Source organism: Ctenopharyngodon idella, chromosome 16 (assembly GCF_019924925.1).
Source record: "Ctenopharyngodon idella isolate HZGC_01 chromosome 16, HZGC01, whole genome shotgun sequence".
Lineage (NCBI taxonomy): Eukaryota > Metazoa > Chordata > Actinopteri > Cypriniformes > Xenocyprididae > Ctenopharyngodon > Ctenopharyngodon idella.
In genome coordinates this window covers 14766335-14783864 of record NC_067235.1, presented here as the reverse complement: position 1 = coordinate 14783864, position 17530 = coordinate 14766335, and the positions used below count along the sequence as shown (strand labels likewise).

Sequence of the window (17530 nt, the reverse complement as noted above, 5' to 3'; positions counted from 1 at the left end):
TAATAAAATAGATCCCCTGCAATTCATTCACTGCATTTACAATAGAACGGTGCTCCTAATTCATCTTGCTTTCTTTACCTTATGAAATCATAGGACTTCCTTGCACTCGATTTTTTTTTTTTTTTAAACAGCCCCTCAAACAACATCATGCCATGTATCCGCTTACTGACACCAAATACAGTATCCAACATTTTCCAACCCAGGCTCATTGAAAAAACATGCCTGTAGCGACATTTCTGCAAAACTATATTACATTGCTTCTTGCACATTTTGCAACACTTTCGAAGTGACACTAAAAGTGTGTTCAGTTTTATCTGAAATAGATGAACGAGAATCTGGCAACATTTTATTAAGTGAACTCAATAGAGGGTATGCACGTGACGTCACTGTCGGCCGGAGTGACTGGAGTTACACCCACTGAGTGGCAAAAAGACTGAGTGGCAGCATTGGTTTTCAGAGTGAATGCTGCGAAAGAGCTGTGCGATTGACTGTACAGATAGATTTGACAAAAAATCTATTTTTACAGACTGCCGAAAGCTACAGAAAATGGATCGCTGCAATTCACAGAAACAATTTTGAGGTAAAATCATACCCTGTATATTGTATTGTTATATATTGTATTGACAACTCATCAATTAAATATTTAGCATCTTATTTTCTGCATAATTAGATGTTTTTAGGGGAAACTGAGAAAACGCAAGTAAAACAAACGATTATCAGTTTAAACTAAACGTGTGTTCCGAAAGCTACAGAAAATGGAAAAGCTAATGGATTGCTGCAATTCACAGAAACTATACAAGTTTTATGGCTAAACGATATGATGATATATATAACATTGATATAAGTGATCACCCTGATTTAGACATACTTATATTGTATTTATAGAAAGCGTTCACAGGCAAATTGGCCTTATGTATTTCCCCGGCGTCGAAAACAGGCACATATAAATGTCAGGAAACACAATTCCTGGCTGCATGTCAATATCCATTGATCACTGGATCTTTGGTAAGTTGTAACAGGAACACTATCGAGTCCAACCTTTAGTTTAAACTGATAATCATTTGTTTTACTCACATTTTTGCAGTTTCCCCAATTAAATCCAGTCATTCAGCAGGCTCTTTTGCCACTCATTCCGGCTGAGGGGGTGTGTTTCGGTGGGAAAGTGACGTCAATGCATACCCTCTATTAAATTTTATTGAGTAGCGCTGAAGGGTTAATGCACTGCAATGGAGCATTAACCATTTAGCATCCTGGGGACCCCTCACCAATGCACATTTTGCATGTCTCCCTCATCAGACACACCCAATTCAAGTCTTGCAGTCTCTACTAATGAGCTGATAAATTGAATCAGGCGTGTTACATCAGGGAGACATACAAAATGTGCAGTGGTTGGGGGTCCCCAGGACAGGTTTGAGAAACACTGCTCTATTGCATTTAAAAAAAAATGTACCACCTAAACCCAACCCTAAACCTAACTGGCAGTGTTAGCAAAACTGAGGGAAAAAGGCATTTTCTGAAGCAACCATGCCATTTTAGCTTCCTTCCACAAGTCTTTGAGCTCTTTTATTGTGACTCGTGCTTCACGGGACCCATACCCAAGCGCTCTGCATCGCAAGTGCAATTCTGTACCAGGTAAGCTACAGAGCAAGTTTACTATGTCAGAAAAGCCATACATATGGAACTGGTTATGTGATGCCAATGTCAAAATGTATTAGTTTACAAATCATGCAGTGTGGTCAAAGTGTTTTGAGGTCATAAAATAGTATTGTGCAATAAACTTTGTGAAACTAATAAAGTCTTATATATAATATTTAATAAAGAGAAATAAAGAGAAGTCTTTAATAATTTATAATCTGCCCATGTAATGATAATTTGTGTAAAAAGGAATAAAAGTTACTGGTGTTTTACTGCTACTCGTGGGCATTTCAGATGGAAACTGCAGTGAATTGTATGTATAGGTACGTTGAAAAATGTAGGCAGAGGCACATTTTTTTCACTGAGCCTAGGTTGAATATTTGGCTGCTATTCAGAGGCTCTGCATTGATGAATGGGCTCCTGGAAACTGCTACCAGCCGGCAGCTGGCTCTGAGGACCCTCGAGTAGGAGTTCAGCGCCACAAACCTCTGTGGCGGTCTCTACATGATGCCCTGCCTGGGGTTGGCTCAACCAGCACATCCCTTAAGCTTCCAAGCCCCACTGAGATCCTGCATCCTGCCTTTCTGTCAAGCACAATGGAGTGTTTTAAGGATTAGAGCCATTCTAAGGACACACCAGGGGAAATGCCGTGAGTCAACTTGGATCATAAACCATCCAAAATCTATGAGCCCTTGGGCAGTGTCTGCCCTAAGATCCGACTTCACCCTCAATAACACCACCAGTCCTCAGAAGATCCTAGCTTTTTATAACCCACAAAGAATGTGAGCACCTTAAGGCTGGATATGGATTTCTTTAACAAGTGTCGGTCGTTGAATTTCCTTTTTCCTTGTACAGGTGGATTTAACTAGAAAAGCTAATTTATTGCAGCTTTAAAAGATTGTTAGCGCTGAACAACAGCGGTAAATGATGCATGTAAGTCAAGCTTCAGCTGTTGAATCAAAGCTCCTCCAAAGATATGGAGTGCTCAAACGGACTCTTAACTAAAATTTAATTATAAATGACCAGGAATGGCCTCCTTCTGCCTCTATCCACAGATAATTGACGACCCACCATGAGCATTAGGTATTCATTGGTTGCCTAGATTAATCGCACAGCTTCATTTTAAAAAACCTGAAAAACCTCATCAACTTGGTTGGGGGTTTAATAAAAAAAATAAATAAATAAATAAAAAAACAGTTGCTCTGTGTTGTGCCACTCTACCATTTGAATATGACTGAGATTTAAAGTGGAAATTGCCCTGGAGAAAGAGACCCGACTTCCTGAGAGCGGGGGAAATAAGCAAGCCAGGAGATGCAATCCATCAGGGAGAGTGGCCTCTTCGCTGAGCGCTACAGTGCAAAAAGGCCATTATCTAGCAAAAACACACAGATTTAGATGCAATGATATCTTAACAGTCGGGTCAACAACGCACACATTTTTTTTCATCTGGATCTTCACACTACCTCAAATACTACTCATTAAAAATGCAATTGCAATGACTAGAATACACATTGTCTATGATGAGCATGTCTGCAATTTCATAACTGCAAAAAGTCAAAAATGTCAGGGCGATATAACTCCTGATTTCTTAATAAAGAAAAACCACTCACTGAAACAATTAAATTCTTAATTCTTTAATATTTAATTAAATTAGTTTTGCACATTTTTTATTATTATTTCTTAGAAAAAAATATTTTAACAAAGCCTCTTTAGTGCTTAGTACTGTATTTGAAAAACTTTTGTCCCCCAAATCAAAGAAAACAGAAATGTTCACAGGGTGGGCAAATCATAAGAGTATGAAACTGCATGGCAAATTATCATCAAAATAATAACACAGAGTTATATAATAACACAAAACAGCAAATAAGAAATAACCTGAATAAATGAATCAATCAATCAATCAATAAATCAATGAATAACAAAATATTGTATTTAAATAATTGTATAAAATAATGTTGGAAGTATGACATTTGCATGTGTCATTATATTAACATTTTACCAAAGTCAAGCTCAAATGGGAGTTACGAGGTTTTTGACTAGCGAATTTCGAAGAGATGCGTGTTTGTCAGTCATATAACATTTGCATCTGAGGCAGTAAGTGCATCGTATTATGTTTTCATCAGCTTATAGGTTATAAAGTTTACTGTATGTGGGCGCTCATTTTTTTCTGTCATTTGGCCAAAATCTTATAAAAGAAGAAGTGCTTTGCACAGGCTATTTAAGACCTTTCTGGCTATGACTCGACAGCAAATGCCAGACTAAGAAACTCTTCTCTGCTCCTCAAATACATAAAACAACAGCCTTTGTATATATATATATGTTGTTTCTTGAGTAAAGAAAACGCTGTACTTATTCAAACAAGCAGAGACGCTCCAAAATGCATGAAATACGTATGCTGCCTTCACATGCTCTCAGAATAATAAGAGTTTCCTAGGTAAAAAGTTCGAAACTTGAATGCAAAGAGCTCATAATCACGACTTCAGAAGTTGGAATTATCAAATTTCTGATAGCACGTGAAGGCAGCAATAATCCACGACAGAGGCAGGTGGAGGTTTGAATGACAGTTTGAGGAGCCAGTGGCTCTTTTTAATACTTACCATTGGTTAAATATTTGCAAAACCCACAGACAGACGTACAAACTGACAAATCAAACTTTTAATTTTAACAAGTGTGTGAAATGCACCTGTAGGAAGAAGGACAACAATGAAACAGCCTGCAATTGACCATGGAAACTTGCATTTAAACATTCTTTTAACTAAATAAAGTTAGGCTATATAAGTGTGATAAGATGTTTATTATGATAATTATTGCTTATTAATTGCTTATTATTATTATTTCATACATCTTTTGGAAAATGACCAACTATTTATTGGGTGGGCCACAATTCAAAGTGAGAATGCTCACCCATGCCCACCCGTAGCTTTGCCACTGATGCAACCAACATGCAAAAATTATATGGACCCCTGAAGACCTTCATGATTGTCTTTTTTAATATACTTATCTGATGATAAGTATATTAAAATATCAGATTATTAAATAAATAAAATAAAATCATATCATACATACACTGCTAATTTTGTAGAGGTCTCCTCTTTTTTTAGAGTAAATAAATTGAAACTTTTCTTGAAAATTGAAACGTTTTTCAAAACGTTTTTCCTGGCACATGGATCAAACTACATTTTTAAAAGATTATTCCTTATATTTATTATTGACACTCTTATAGTATATGTCATTGACCCAGTTTTTCTGATTTTTTTTTTTTTCCCTCGGATGAAGGAATGATTGTCACGTTTCACTATGTGGTTTTATTCAGTGGGCAGCCCAAACAAGCGTATTGTTTTACATTTTTGGCAAATCGAGAATGAAGTCTTTCAAAAAACCTAATGAAGCATCTGATGAGCATCCAAAAATGAAAGGCGGTTACAGTTCTACATGAGCCAAAGTGAATGTAGTGCTCCTATCTGTTCAGTGCGGTGGGGAGAGAATGGATTGGGAGCCAGTGGAGTGGCACAGGATGAGTGGGAGGTGCTGATGAGAGGAGATGAAGGAGGAGGAGAGATAGAGCCGAAAAGCCAGCAGTCTTACAGCATCCCTCCTCACACCTCTCAGACACACACCGCTGTGAGGAGGGAGCTTCACTGACAAGAGCTGCATAATAACACTCAACACACGCCTAGTAACACAATGTGTGCTCTAGGAAAATGATACTTAAAAAAAAAAAAATACTCTGATTTGTTACCACCAAAAGTATTAGTTTTTCGCAAATTATATTTATTATTTCATTTCAAATCTTAAATTTTGATTTAATATAAATCAAAAAATTCTTATTTTCCCAAAGACAAAAACATTTTTATTTATTATAAGGATACTTGATATATTTTCTTGATATATTTTCTATTTTCATTCAGCCAAATTGTTACTTAATATAGGTCATATATATATATATATATATATATATATTTTATAAAAAGAACTTCAAAAGACCTTAATTTTTATTGTGGTGTCTTTTTAAAAGTATGTATCATATGTTCTGTATTATATGTTCTGTTATATACTAAAAGAAAGAAAGAAAAACAGAAAAAAAATTAATAAAACCCACACTAATTTCATAATTTCTGCAGTCAGTAAAGTTCTACACATTACACTCTGGTGTCAAGTGAAAATACTATTTAAACAAAATAGTTTTTCTATGGGGAGTGTTATTTGCTTTTACACAAAATGAACAACACAAGTTTAAACCAAAAACCATGGATTTTCGATTAGACCAATATAATAATACACTTTTTCAGTGTGTACTGATCCACAAACAGAGACTCTCTGGAACTAACCTTCACTCTTAAAACAGACCAATTTGTTTGTGAACTTTCGTCTACATATCCGCACAGACAACTTGGATTGGAAATAAGGACGCACATCAAATTACACTCTCTCAATCAGTCACACACACATGCTTTCACACCACATCTGGCCAGTCCTCACACACACCGGGTGCCAGAAAAGAAGCCGGATACACAGTGTGCACATCAACACAATCTTCATGGACACTGATACACTCTCACAGCTGTCAGCTTCCTCCTGTGCCCGCCTCAAAACACACACACAAACACACACACACACTTGCAAGAAGACACTTGGCTTTACCCACTAACATGTAATTTCAGGCACAGATGCGCAGGGTGACCACACACACACACACGCTCACACACAGACATACACTATAAAATTGGTGATAGGGAGCACATGCGCTCACATGGCATAATGACACTTACACTCATGTGCACCCCAGAACTCCACTGCACAGACGACACACAAGCACGCTGCGGTTTGCACCGATGCAACGCACGGAGCCTCTTGCAAATCACTTTAGTAGAAGAGCGTCTGCCAAGAAAATAAATGTAAATGTAATCGGAAATGGTCGCGTTATTGGCCTCATCTGCCCTCCGCTGTGCAAGCGCCGTGACTCTTTGTTTGACATGGTCATTATTAAAGGTCAATGGGAATGTTGTTAACATGACAAAAAGCCTGTTGTGGACTTTCAATCTTTGACACGACTGCTATGAAACATGCACCGTTTGGATTGTTTTACAGGTATCACTGACTCCCGCCATGTGGCTTTAATGGGTCATTTGTGCGTTGTGGAAATGTCTGTTTGCTTGCATGTTACGAGGTGTCATGAATCATTAATGAAGAAACGGAGACATGAGCGGAATTAAAAATCATCACAATTTCACAAGTGAAAATTACAAAATAATATTAAAGGGATAGTTCAGCCAAAAATGAAAATTCTGTCATTACCTCACCCTCATGTTGTTTCAAACCAACAAGATTTTAGTTCTTCGAAACACAAATAAGGTTACAATAAGGTTCATTAGTTAACATTAGTTAACTATATTACTTAAACTAATAATGAACTGCACTTATACAGCATTTATTAATCTTTGTTAATGTTAATTTCAACATTTACTAATACATTATTAAAATCTTGTTAACATTAGTTAATGCACTGTGAACTAACATGAACAAACAATGAACAACTGTATTTTCATTAACTAATGTTAACGAACATTAGTAAATACAGTAACAAATGTATTGCTCATGGTTAGTTCATGTTAGTTAATACATCAACTAATGTTTAACTAATGAGCCTTATTGTAAAGTGTTACCGAATTTTTTTATTGAAACCTTTCCGCCCCTCCATTGAAGGACCATTACACCAAAAATGTGAAATTCAAATAGTTCATAATGACATCGCAAAAGTAATCCATATGAATCAAATCTTTTAATCCTAGTCTTTTGAGGAGACACAACTGCTTTAGCCTATTATGAACAGATATAATTTAGGCTTTTATTCACATATTGAACAACGCACATAGAGCACATCAAATATAGTAAACATGGAAGCGCAACCGTACTTTCTTGACATGCGAGAACAAACCTCATTGTTTGTTCTCATTTTATTGTATTGAATAAAATACTAAAGCACATGTAAAGCACTTCATTATAGTTAAGTTTATGTGTGTTATTCAATATTAATTTTAATGGTAATCTATTTTACAGGTACATGTGAGTTTTGGCCCTCTAGTAGTTGAAAACAAAACTGCATGCATTTTTTCAGGAAGCTGTACTAACAGAGGTATTCAAATAAGTTATTGAATAACCATATGTAAACTACATTTGTAAACACTACATAGTCTTACTGTACATATTAAATATAGATTAATCCTTATTAAAGCTACTTAAGTTATTCAGTCAAGATCAGTGAGTGTTTTTCCTTTGACATTTGTTGTTTGATTATAATTAATGACAGAATGCAGCAGGTATATTAGGCTGCTATCATTTTAAGAGCTAATGCACTGACCCAATATACTGTTACACATGCTTTTTTTTCTCAACTGTGTGCGTTTACTTAAGACAAAACCCTCTTTGTTTATGTGAATACTCTCCAAAAAGGCATTTTGAATATACTGTTACACATGCTTTTTTTTCTCAACTGTGTGCGTTTACTTAAGACAAAACCCTCTTTGTTTATGTGAATACTCTCCAAAAAGGCATTTTGAAATTTTTGTGGGTACACGTTTAGGTGCGTATCCGAAGCCCATTTGCTTATCCGTGTTCTCAGAAAGCCTGGGGGATCCTTCTTAAATGAACTTTTAATAACACTGTTTAATATCAAACACATCCCACAGTTTAACAACAATAGACTGCATTTCACAACAATCACTTGGCTGATTTGGATGCTAAGTTTGGGCTTTTAGGGAGGAGTGGAAGTAGGGCTGGACGATTAATCGAAAAGTAATCGAAACCAATATTCAGAACCTCTAACCGACGTAATTTTCCCATGTCGGTTATTTCTTTTTTTTAATCCTGTTAATACTTTCTCCTTAAAAACATACTACCGCGTGTGTAGTCATGTGACTCCGCCCTGTTCAGTCAGCAGCATGAAAGCAACACGGAGACAAACTAAAACTCATGTAAGCAACAAGGTGAACTCAAACACCGAGTCAACACACACACACAGACAGCGTGCAAGCGGCGAGCCCTGAAGTGAGATCACTTTCATTTGTGTCTTCACTAAACTTTGTCAATTGTATGTATTTTAAGGCTTGCCAGTTTGGACATCCAAGCGATTTTAGACCATCGCATGTGTATTATTATACTGAGCTACTGCGCTAGCTGCATTGTGGCACACAAACACTCATACAGACAGTAGCTGCACATCACATGAAGATCGCACACACAAAAAGGAGTGCAGAAACTCCTTGTCAATGCTGTCCTGTGATTTATCACTAAAGTAGAAACTCAAAAATTAGTTTAATTAATCTACTTTTGAAGTAACTACTTACAACCCACAGCTTCACAATTAACAGAGAGACGGTATGACTAATTCACACACGCAATCGCTCTCTCATTAACGCATTCAAAAGGTACTGTGCTAATTTATCTGTATCTGATTTACAACGAGCAGAAATCTGTAAGAAATGTTATGAACCATAGATAAAATACCTGCTGAAATTGAGCTGTTGTGTCGGAGCACTCTTTCATTAGGAAAAAATGTCCCACCTTTAATAGTCATGCATATTTGGGGGCAAAAAATCAAATATGTTGATTTTAGGTCATATCGTCTAGCCCTAAGTAAAAGTGCACCGTTGTGAAGGAAAGAAAGGTGTGTGCGAATGCAGCAGCAGCACAATAATCATTTTACCTTGATTATCTTGTTTAAAGTTATGATTAATCGCACAGCCCTATCATCCAGTAATGAAACAAGTATTTGTGAGTCATTGAATTATTCATTCAAAACCATTAAAAAAAATAAAAAAAATAATCCATTTAGATTAATTAAACATTTTTTTAAATAGACTGCAGCAATTAATATTTTGTCAGAACCACTAGTAAATTACGTGTTATTTTGTTTAGTTGTCTGTTCAACCAAACAAAACAAAATGTAGAATTGTGGGAGAAAGATGATCTCTATCTGAAGCAAAAAAATTTTGATTCTCAATTTATCCAGAATTGTGCAGCTCTAGTTCTCGCCATTTCCAAAAAGCCAAGCCAATGTTCATTCTCATTTTATTACGAGCTCTGGCACATTCTCTTTTTGCCATTAGAGTCTCCTCTGTTCTGCGTTTTTTTTAAATGGGTGATTCCCCAGAGGTTTACCATGCTCCATGTCAACCTTATTAGACAACTAACCAATGCCACTCCCACACCATTTTACCATAAAATGCTTGTCAGTACATTTGGTAGTGCATTTTATCCATATTTCAAAGTAGTATTTATGAAATCACATCAAAAGATGTACTTAAGTCCTACTTAAGTGGGTCAAAAAAACTCTTAATTTTAACTAATTCCAGTTGCAACAAACATGCAATTAAGTGTCTCGCCAATTTAAGCTACTCAACTTAAAATGATTTCTTTTCTGTCTTTATGAACTAGTAGCTTGAAAGCTTGTGAGGGACAGAAATTCCTCTGGTATCATAAAAATCCCTTCATTTGTATTTCAAAGATGAATGAAAATCTTTAGGGTTTGGAACAACATAAGACTAAGTAAACGACCGAATTCTCAATTGAATCTAATTTGGGTGAGCTATCCCTTTAAAGGCAACAGCATCTTAAAGAACATTAATCAAATTCAATTCCCTGTTTAATGCTGACTGGTCAGAATCCAGAGTGAGGCCACACCCATCATCTTACAGTTTTTTTGAAGATTGTGTATTGAGCTCTTCGGAAGGGGTTATTAAGCATGTAAAGTACTATGCTATTAGTATGTATATTAGACTCAAGGTAATCTCTCTAGGTAGCTTTTGTGCAGTTGCCCCTAATTACCACGTGCGGTAGGAAGAAAGAGATGATGAAAGAGAGAGAGAGAGAGCTGTCTGACAAAGCGATGAGGGGGAGCTCATAATTCCTGTACTTTTAATGAAAGTTGTTAGGAAAACTTCACTGAGGCAACTAAGCAAAAAAATAAAAATAAAAAATACTCTGTCAGAGTCGCACCGAGTTTAAATTAATGCATCATTTCATAAATGCAGCCTTGCGTTGTCCTATTTCTTTGAAACAGATGACAGTTGTTGCCCAATGAGACAGTTTCTCTCATGCTCAGCACACCATGCTGTGAGTTAACCAGCAAATTATGGCTGTAATAACGCAAGAACACCCTCCTCTCTTCAATCATTGAGACAGTGTGTCTATAGATATTTAAAAACTAAATGCAGTCAGCATTCCTAAACACACATGTACAAAAGGACAAACAGGATAGGTAAACATAACTCAAAATAGTAAATGCCGGACCCTAAAGCCACATACCATATTGAAGATATTAATCATTTATGAGATTTAAACTACATGGCAAACAGTTGTTACAGTCAGACGGCAATGCACGGATGTAACAGCACCGCTCATATAGGCCTACAGCAACATTAGATTACAGACGCACCAACATGCACACCTGTGCATCACATGCTTGATTACACTTACAATCTCTCTCTGTCCTTCCCTATCTCTCCTTCTCTCTCTCTCTCTCTCTCTTTCTCTTTCTCTCTCTCTCTCTCTCTCTCTCACACACACGCACAACTGGAATGAAGGTGAATACTTTGAACAACAAGTAATCTGAACAAACAATCTACTATTTCATACCTACATTTTTCACAATTCAAAAACAACACAAAAATACAGGTGAGGAGGATTAAAACATGTATGAATGTAGCAATAATAAAGCGTATTTTGCAGAGTTCAAAAATGAGGAATTATTGCTGGTCCAGCTGTTTCAAATTTTTACTCAGCCCTGACTTCATCACATATAGCATTTTATTTTTAGAAACATATTTGATATGTATCAGAAAACATAATATGTTCATACTTTCTATGGAAAGGGTACCCAAAACGAGAATATTCTGTCATCATTTACTCACCCTCATGTCAGTCATTCCAAACCTGCTTGACTTTTTCTTCTTTGGAGCATACACTTTTTATTTGTCCATAAAATGGAAGTCAATGGTCATCGAAACTGTTTTGGTTACCAACATTCTTCAAAATATGTTTTGTGTGTGTGTGTTCTACAGAAGTTATACAGGTTTGGAATGACATGAGGAGTACATGAATCTTTTTTTTTTTTTTGGGGGGGGGGGGGGGTTGAACTATCCTTTTAATCCTTTTTAGTTATTTTGATATCATATTAAAATCAGCAGAATTTGTAACACCATCACAGTATACAAATGTTTTAGTCTGCAAAGCATAAAAACAAGTAGACGGTCAATGGGCACAAGATATTATGCAACTATAATTCACTGTAACAAAATGTGCAAATGTAATTTGTTGTTAACAATTTTATTCTAGCATTAGTAAGTAACTATGACAATAGAGTGGCACAGGAGTAATGTCAAAACCCGGAAGACTAATTCGCCAGTGGATCCCTTGGAACCAGAGTTGCCAAGTCTGTGGTTTCCTCACGGAATTGGGCTACTTTAACACTGTTGCCGCGGGTGTTTTTCATGTCTGCGGGTTGAAGCGACCCCAAGTAACATAATATTTAGCCCCTGGAATGCGAATTTTACCGGGGGAACACCGCCAAAAAGTGAAGACACCCCCTGAAACGCAATTGGGCTAGTTTTGAGTAGCAATTGGGTGGGCTGTGAAAACCTGGCAACCCTGCTCGTGATATTCCTATGGGTTTTTATAATGGGGTTTTTCAATTTATGAGTAAAATACTGTTTTACCGTGCTAAACACAAGTTGACAATACAAGTAATTCTTTTAACTCTTTTAAAGAAAATCTCAATAAAAATCTCAATAGTACAAATACTTCCATAACCAAGGCTGCTGAAAAACTGGACTGTGCACTCTACTAGGCAAGGGAAGAAAAAAAAACTAAGCACCATTATGTACTCCATTTCAAAAACATCTGCGAAATTAAAAGTTATCATTTCTGTTCTTGCTTTGATCTAAACAAAAATAATTCGGCTTTATCTTTTCTAGATCTGTGTCAGGTAAAAGAATGCCGTCTTTCTTGTCATCCTTTTTCTCCATTAACATACTGAACAGAAATCTGTCAGTACGATCAATCAGCACCTTGAATACATACAGCCTAAAATGTCTCCTCAGTCGGGTCCACCATTATCCGTGTCATTTCACTGCCCCTGGATCTCATCTTGTTTCATCCAACAGCTGCTGTACACATCTCTGCACCTCTCCACTTCACAGAAACAGCCTCACAATACCTGTCTTATCACTAGAGACCTCCCCAGGGGGAAAAGCACGGCCTCACTGGCTTGATTTTCAGCCATTGTTAGTTTACATCTGTCAATAGCGTTTTATGGACTTGTCTTTGATTGGATATCGGAGATGAATGAATCAAGAGATGCTGTAAGCTCACAGTGTCCGCGAGCTCACGTTAAGCTGTCAGGTGAATTGCCTATGGAAGCGAGGGAAGTCTTGCAGGGATTTCCGTGGTAACTGTACAGGACCGCAGTTGTAGTTAGACCGAAATATCCGTGGTTACGGTAACCGTGGAGATGGGTGAAAGGGAGGACTCAGCTTCCTGTGGAAACTCATGGCTGATTAGAACAGGATGCCACTGAGTGCTACACTTTCTGTGTTAACGTTTCCTCTTAATATGCTAACATTTCCGGCTCCTTGTTAAAAGTCGCTTCTGTTTCCCTTTTCAGAGCTTCTTCATCACCACAACGGATCATAGAAACACTCTCTTCCTTTTTATTCTCCTCCTCCTCCTCCTTCTTCCATTGCTCCTTTACTACCACTTGACCTCAGCTGTATAACACTATAAGGCGCCGTTTACACAAAATGCTTCTAAAAAAATGTTTTTTATGTAAACATGAGCTAGACAGACATGTTTGACTGTTGCGCTCATGTCTTTTGCAGCATCTTGCAAATGACACATTTTAAAAACACGAAACTCAAGTTAATATGGAATCCCATTTCAGCCACATAAAAAATGTTTTACTAAATCATAATTAGGACATAAAAAGTCATAATTCTGAAATAAAAAGCCTGAATTATTTCATCCTAAGACATCCTAAAAAGACATTATAATAGAATTAAAAAATCATTATGAAAAGAAAAGTCGGATTTTTTTGTTATAATTGACTTTTTATGTCATAATTATGAATTTTATCTCATACTTACAACTTATCAATTTCAACTATTTATCTAAAAATGATGTTGCAGATCATTTTTACCTTATGTCATAATTGTGACATCTCATAATTTTGACTTTGTTGATTTTGACTCATCTCTTAGTATCTCAAAATTTTGACTTTTTATCTCATACTTGTTTAATGTAATAATTTTTACTATTTATGTCAATTCTGACTTTCTCATACTTACGACATGTTATAATTTGACATATCTCTTAGTATATAATTTGACTTTCATCTCAATTTCATCTCAGGATTTATCAAAGAATGATTTTTTTCCATGTGGTGTAAAACGGCTTCCATAAGGTTTTTTTTGTATTATTATTAAAAAAAAAAAAAAAAAAAAAGACAAATTAACAGCAACAACTTGACATAGTAACTTATACATAAGAAGAAACCAGTGACGGATATACACACACACGGCTTCCATAAGTTAAAAGAAGTTTAACTTTTAAAAAACGTGTCTCTAGACTTTGTGGGTGGAGGGTTAGTTGTATTTTGTAATTTCACTGCCCAGCGTCATGTGTTTTTAAACTTAAAATGCATTAAGTGTGAACGGCCCCTAAAGCAGCAATAACTCTGTGTGTGAGAGACATGGTGGGGGTTGCTTTAAATGAGTCTAAAAGTCTGAGCAACTGTGGGGTCCCACGTGCTTTCCCCATCTGACCCCAAGCACCCAAACTGCATCTGAGGTCTAATGTAAATTAGAATGGCCTTTATCAATAGCGAGCCAGTCTAGCCTCTGGGGAGTCGGGGGAGAGGGGAGCAATGTAATCTCTTTCAAACACCAGCCTATGATCTCGTTAAAGACTAATTGATGTTCTGTGTTAACGAGCTTTACCTTAATTAGTCACATTTAAGTGAACGGGGGATACTGAGAGGGAGTTGGATGCAGTTTGGGGCATGCTGGACTCATCAACACAGCTATGCGAACAAAAAAAAAAAGTAATCAGATGGAGAGACTGATACAGAAACGCTGAAGAGAGGGATCCAGCAGAAAAAAAGAGATGTTAAAAAAGCAGCAACACTCTAGAGCCTGAAAGCCCAAGAGACGGAACGATAGAGAGGATAGAGAGCAAAGGTAAAGGAGAAGATAAAGAATCAATGCACTGAAACAGAAAAGGAGAAAGAGGAAAAGGGAAATGCAAACGTTGATTCAAGGCAAGCTGCTCTCATCTTTCTGTCTGAGCCCTCCAACCATGTTCAGTCTCAGATATTCAATTCCTCTTCTCGCTTTCTTCCTCTCCTTCATTTCCTCCTCTTACTCCCTCGTTCTGTTTGCACTGTATTTCTCTTTTCCCCATCCTTCACTGTATTTCTATGTCTATGAGTCTTCTCCTCCCCATCCAGCTTCATCTGTATCCACACCTCAGCTACATCCTCCTTTTCAGTGCATTATAGTCTCTCACCTTCTTTCATTCTATATTCTTTCATTCTTTCACTCTCCCTCCTTCTTTATAAGTGCACTCCCCCTCCCTCTACAGTAAAGCCTGGAAAGCAGCTGTAAGACAGACCGCTGGAGTGAAGCTATATTGACACTGAAGGCAACACATTAACATTACTGTGCGCATTACAGTACTGCAGTGTGTGTGTGTGTGTGTGTGTGTGCAGTCCTTGGTGATTTGCGTGCCCAGTATCCACAACATGCCTTGTTCAATAAATGTGCTTTTTTGGAGGTCATAATCTTTTCTCACCTTTTTTTTTTTTTTTTTTACCTGCAGGACCAGATACTGTCTGTACATGAAAAGAGTCTCAAGACAGCAAATCAGTACAGCGTGAAGCTTACTAAAGGTCACGTTGCACAACATGCTGCTAGTACACTAAACATATAATTGAACTAAAGTGTTCTCTGTGTATGATGTATGCCAGCACTGATCTCAGGCCTGTCTTGGTGTACATTAAGACCTCACATTCCCTCTGCAGGACTCCAGGCTCCATCGTAACAGCTTTAATAAGTTTGGCGCAAGGAGGGAGTAAAACTTATTACAGAATATGAAGCAGAAGCCCCACATAAATGATTTTACTTCATCTAAACGCCAACGGTTTGATTCATATCGCAGGAGGAAAACTGTGGGCCTATGATGGGCTCATATGAAATTAACATAATGAGCGCTGCTCATAAATCTCACTGATTTCTTACCCAACTATTAAAAAGCAAATGGCCAGACTTGGAAAAACGACAGCAATTGGTGTATTAAGATATTTCAATTCTCTGTCTAACCATTTAAATGATTATAAATTAAAAAAAAATAGTCGAAAATGAATAGGCTATGCTATGTAAATAAGCTCGCATGGCACTGAAACACCAAGAGTATCAAACACACATACACTATGAGACACTGAAAACTGCTCAGTAAAATTGACAAATCCGCAGTTTACATACACAACTGGAGACGAGCAGCCTGACAGCGCGGCACATCGGCACGATCATTAGCCGCACCGAAGCAGCATTTTAAACACGTTTTAATATTCAGTTGCTTCACAGTTGTTGTTTTTATGAAAATCACTAATTGTGCCCGCAGACTGCGCGTGTCTCAGTGCCGTTTCCAGGCGCGTGCGACAGTGCGCGCGTGCGTTTTCGCGTGTTGCTGTAACCTCTGCGCGTATCTGTGCAGTGAGAGTGCAAGAAAAGTCTAAGTATGTGCCGTTTCACTGAGGAACAAGTGGGCTTATAAGCACTGGCATATGTGCGCGCGTGCAGCAATGACAGAAGGGTCAAACCCCCGCGCGCGCCGGCCGTATCCATCTCTCTTTCGCGTGCCATCCATCTTTTCCAGTACCCTCACCCGGAGCCACCGGTGCACTGTCAGTGCCATGTCTCCTCGCTCCACGCAGTCAAGTCCGTGCAGAAACACAGCAGTATTCATTAAACTGTTACTTACTGTGTTTTCACGCGCCTGTCCCCCCTCTCTCCTTTCGGCCCTCCATTCTCTTCACATCATTCCCCTCGAGGTATCCTTTTTGCGGCTTCTCCGGGGAAAATACACCTAGAAATATATATATTCTACATGTATTCAATTTTCGCGAGCTCTCTCTCTCCACCTATCTCCCGCTCCCTCCTCTCTCTCTCTCTCTCGCTCCTCTCTCCCACTCTCTCTCTCTCTCCCCCTCTCCCTCTTTCTCCGCTCTTTTGTTAAAATTCAGTATATGCGCCTCGTCACCTAGCAACCGTCAACCGTCAACCTCCCTCTCTCGCGCGCGCGCGCCTCCCGCCTCTCTCTCTTCCTCTCTCTCTCCATCACTAGCGACACGTGTTGAATGCTAAACTTAGCGGTGTGGAATAATATTAATAACTGGGTGGCTCGAGGTCTCTTCCTCTGCCTCTCCCTCTCTCTCTCTCCCACTCCACACACACACACACACACACTTACTCTACCGCGCACACACACCTCCTCCTTTCGCTCGCGCATATCATCATGCAATATAAATATTTACTAGAGCCACTCAGTCCTCTGTTGCATGCCCCCTGCAGCCCCCCTCCGTGTCTCTCTCCCCTCCCATCATCCCGTACTGCGAATCAATGGTGCCGTATCGCCACTTCTGCTTCTCCGAGCAAAACGGAGAGGTGTGCGTCCGTCACGCTGTCCGTCCGTTTCACTAGACACGCGTGTTTAAAAAAAATACGCACCGACCGTGTGCGCGCGCGCGTATTCTGGAGAGTTACCGTTGCTTATGCCGGGAAAATGGATGGAGTAAGTAGCTTGAGCTGCAGTATTAATGGAGTATCAACGTGTTAATACATGCTTA

General features: G+C 38.1%; 1 protein-coding gene across 3 annotated transcripts in view; it reads right to left on the bottom strand.

The window, feature by feature from the left end:
• LOC127497282 (glutamate receptor ionotropic, NMDA 2D) overlaps positions 1-17278 on the bottom strand; it is a 91770-nt gene extending 74492 nt beyond the window's left edge. For 2 of the 3 annotated variants that reach the window (XR_007925498.1, XM_051865644.1), the window contains exon 1: positions 16666-17275. The gene's annotated coding sequence lies outside the window, so the exon portion shown is untranslated. Of the gene's footprint in view, positions 1-16665 lie in introns of all 3 variants that reach the window. The other variant, XM_051865645.1, reaches the window with a different exon arrangement.
• Positions 17279-17530: the final 252 nt, after the last annotated feature.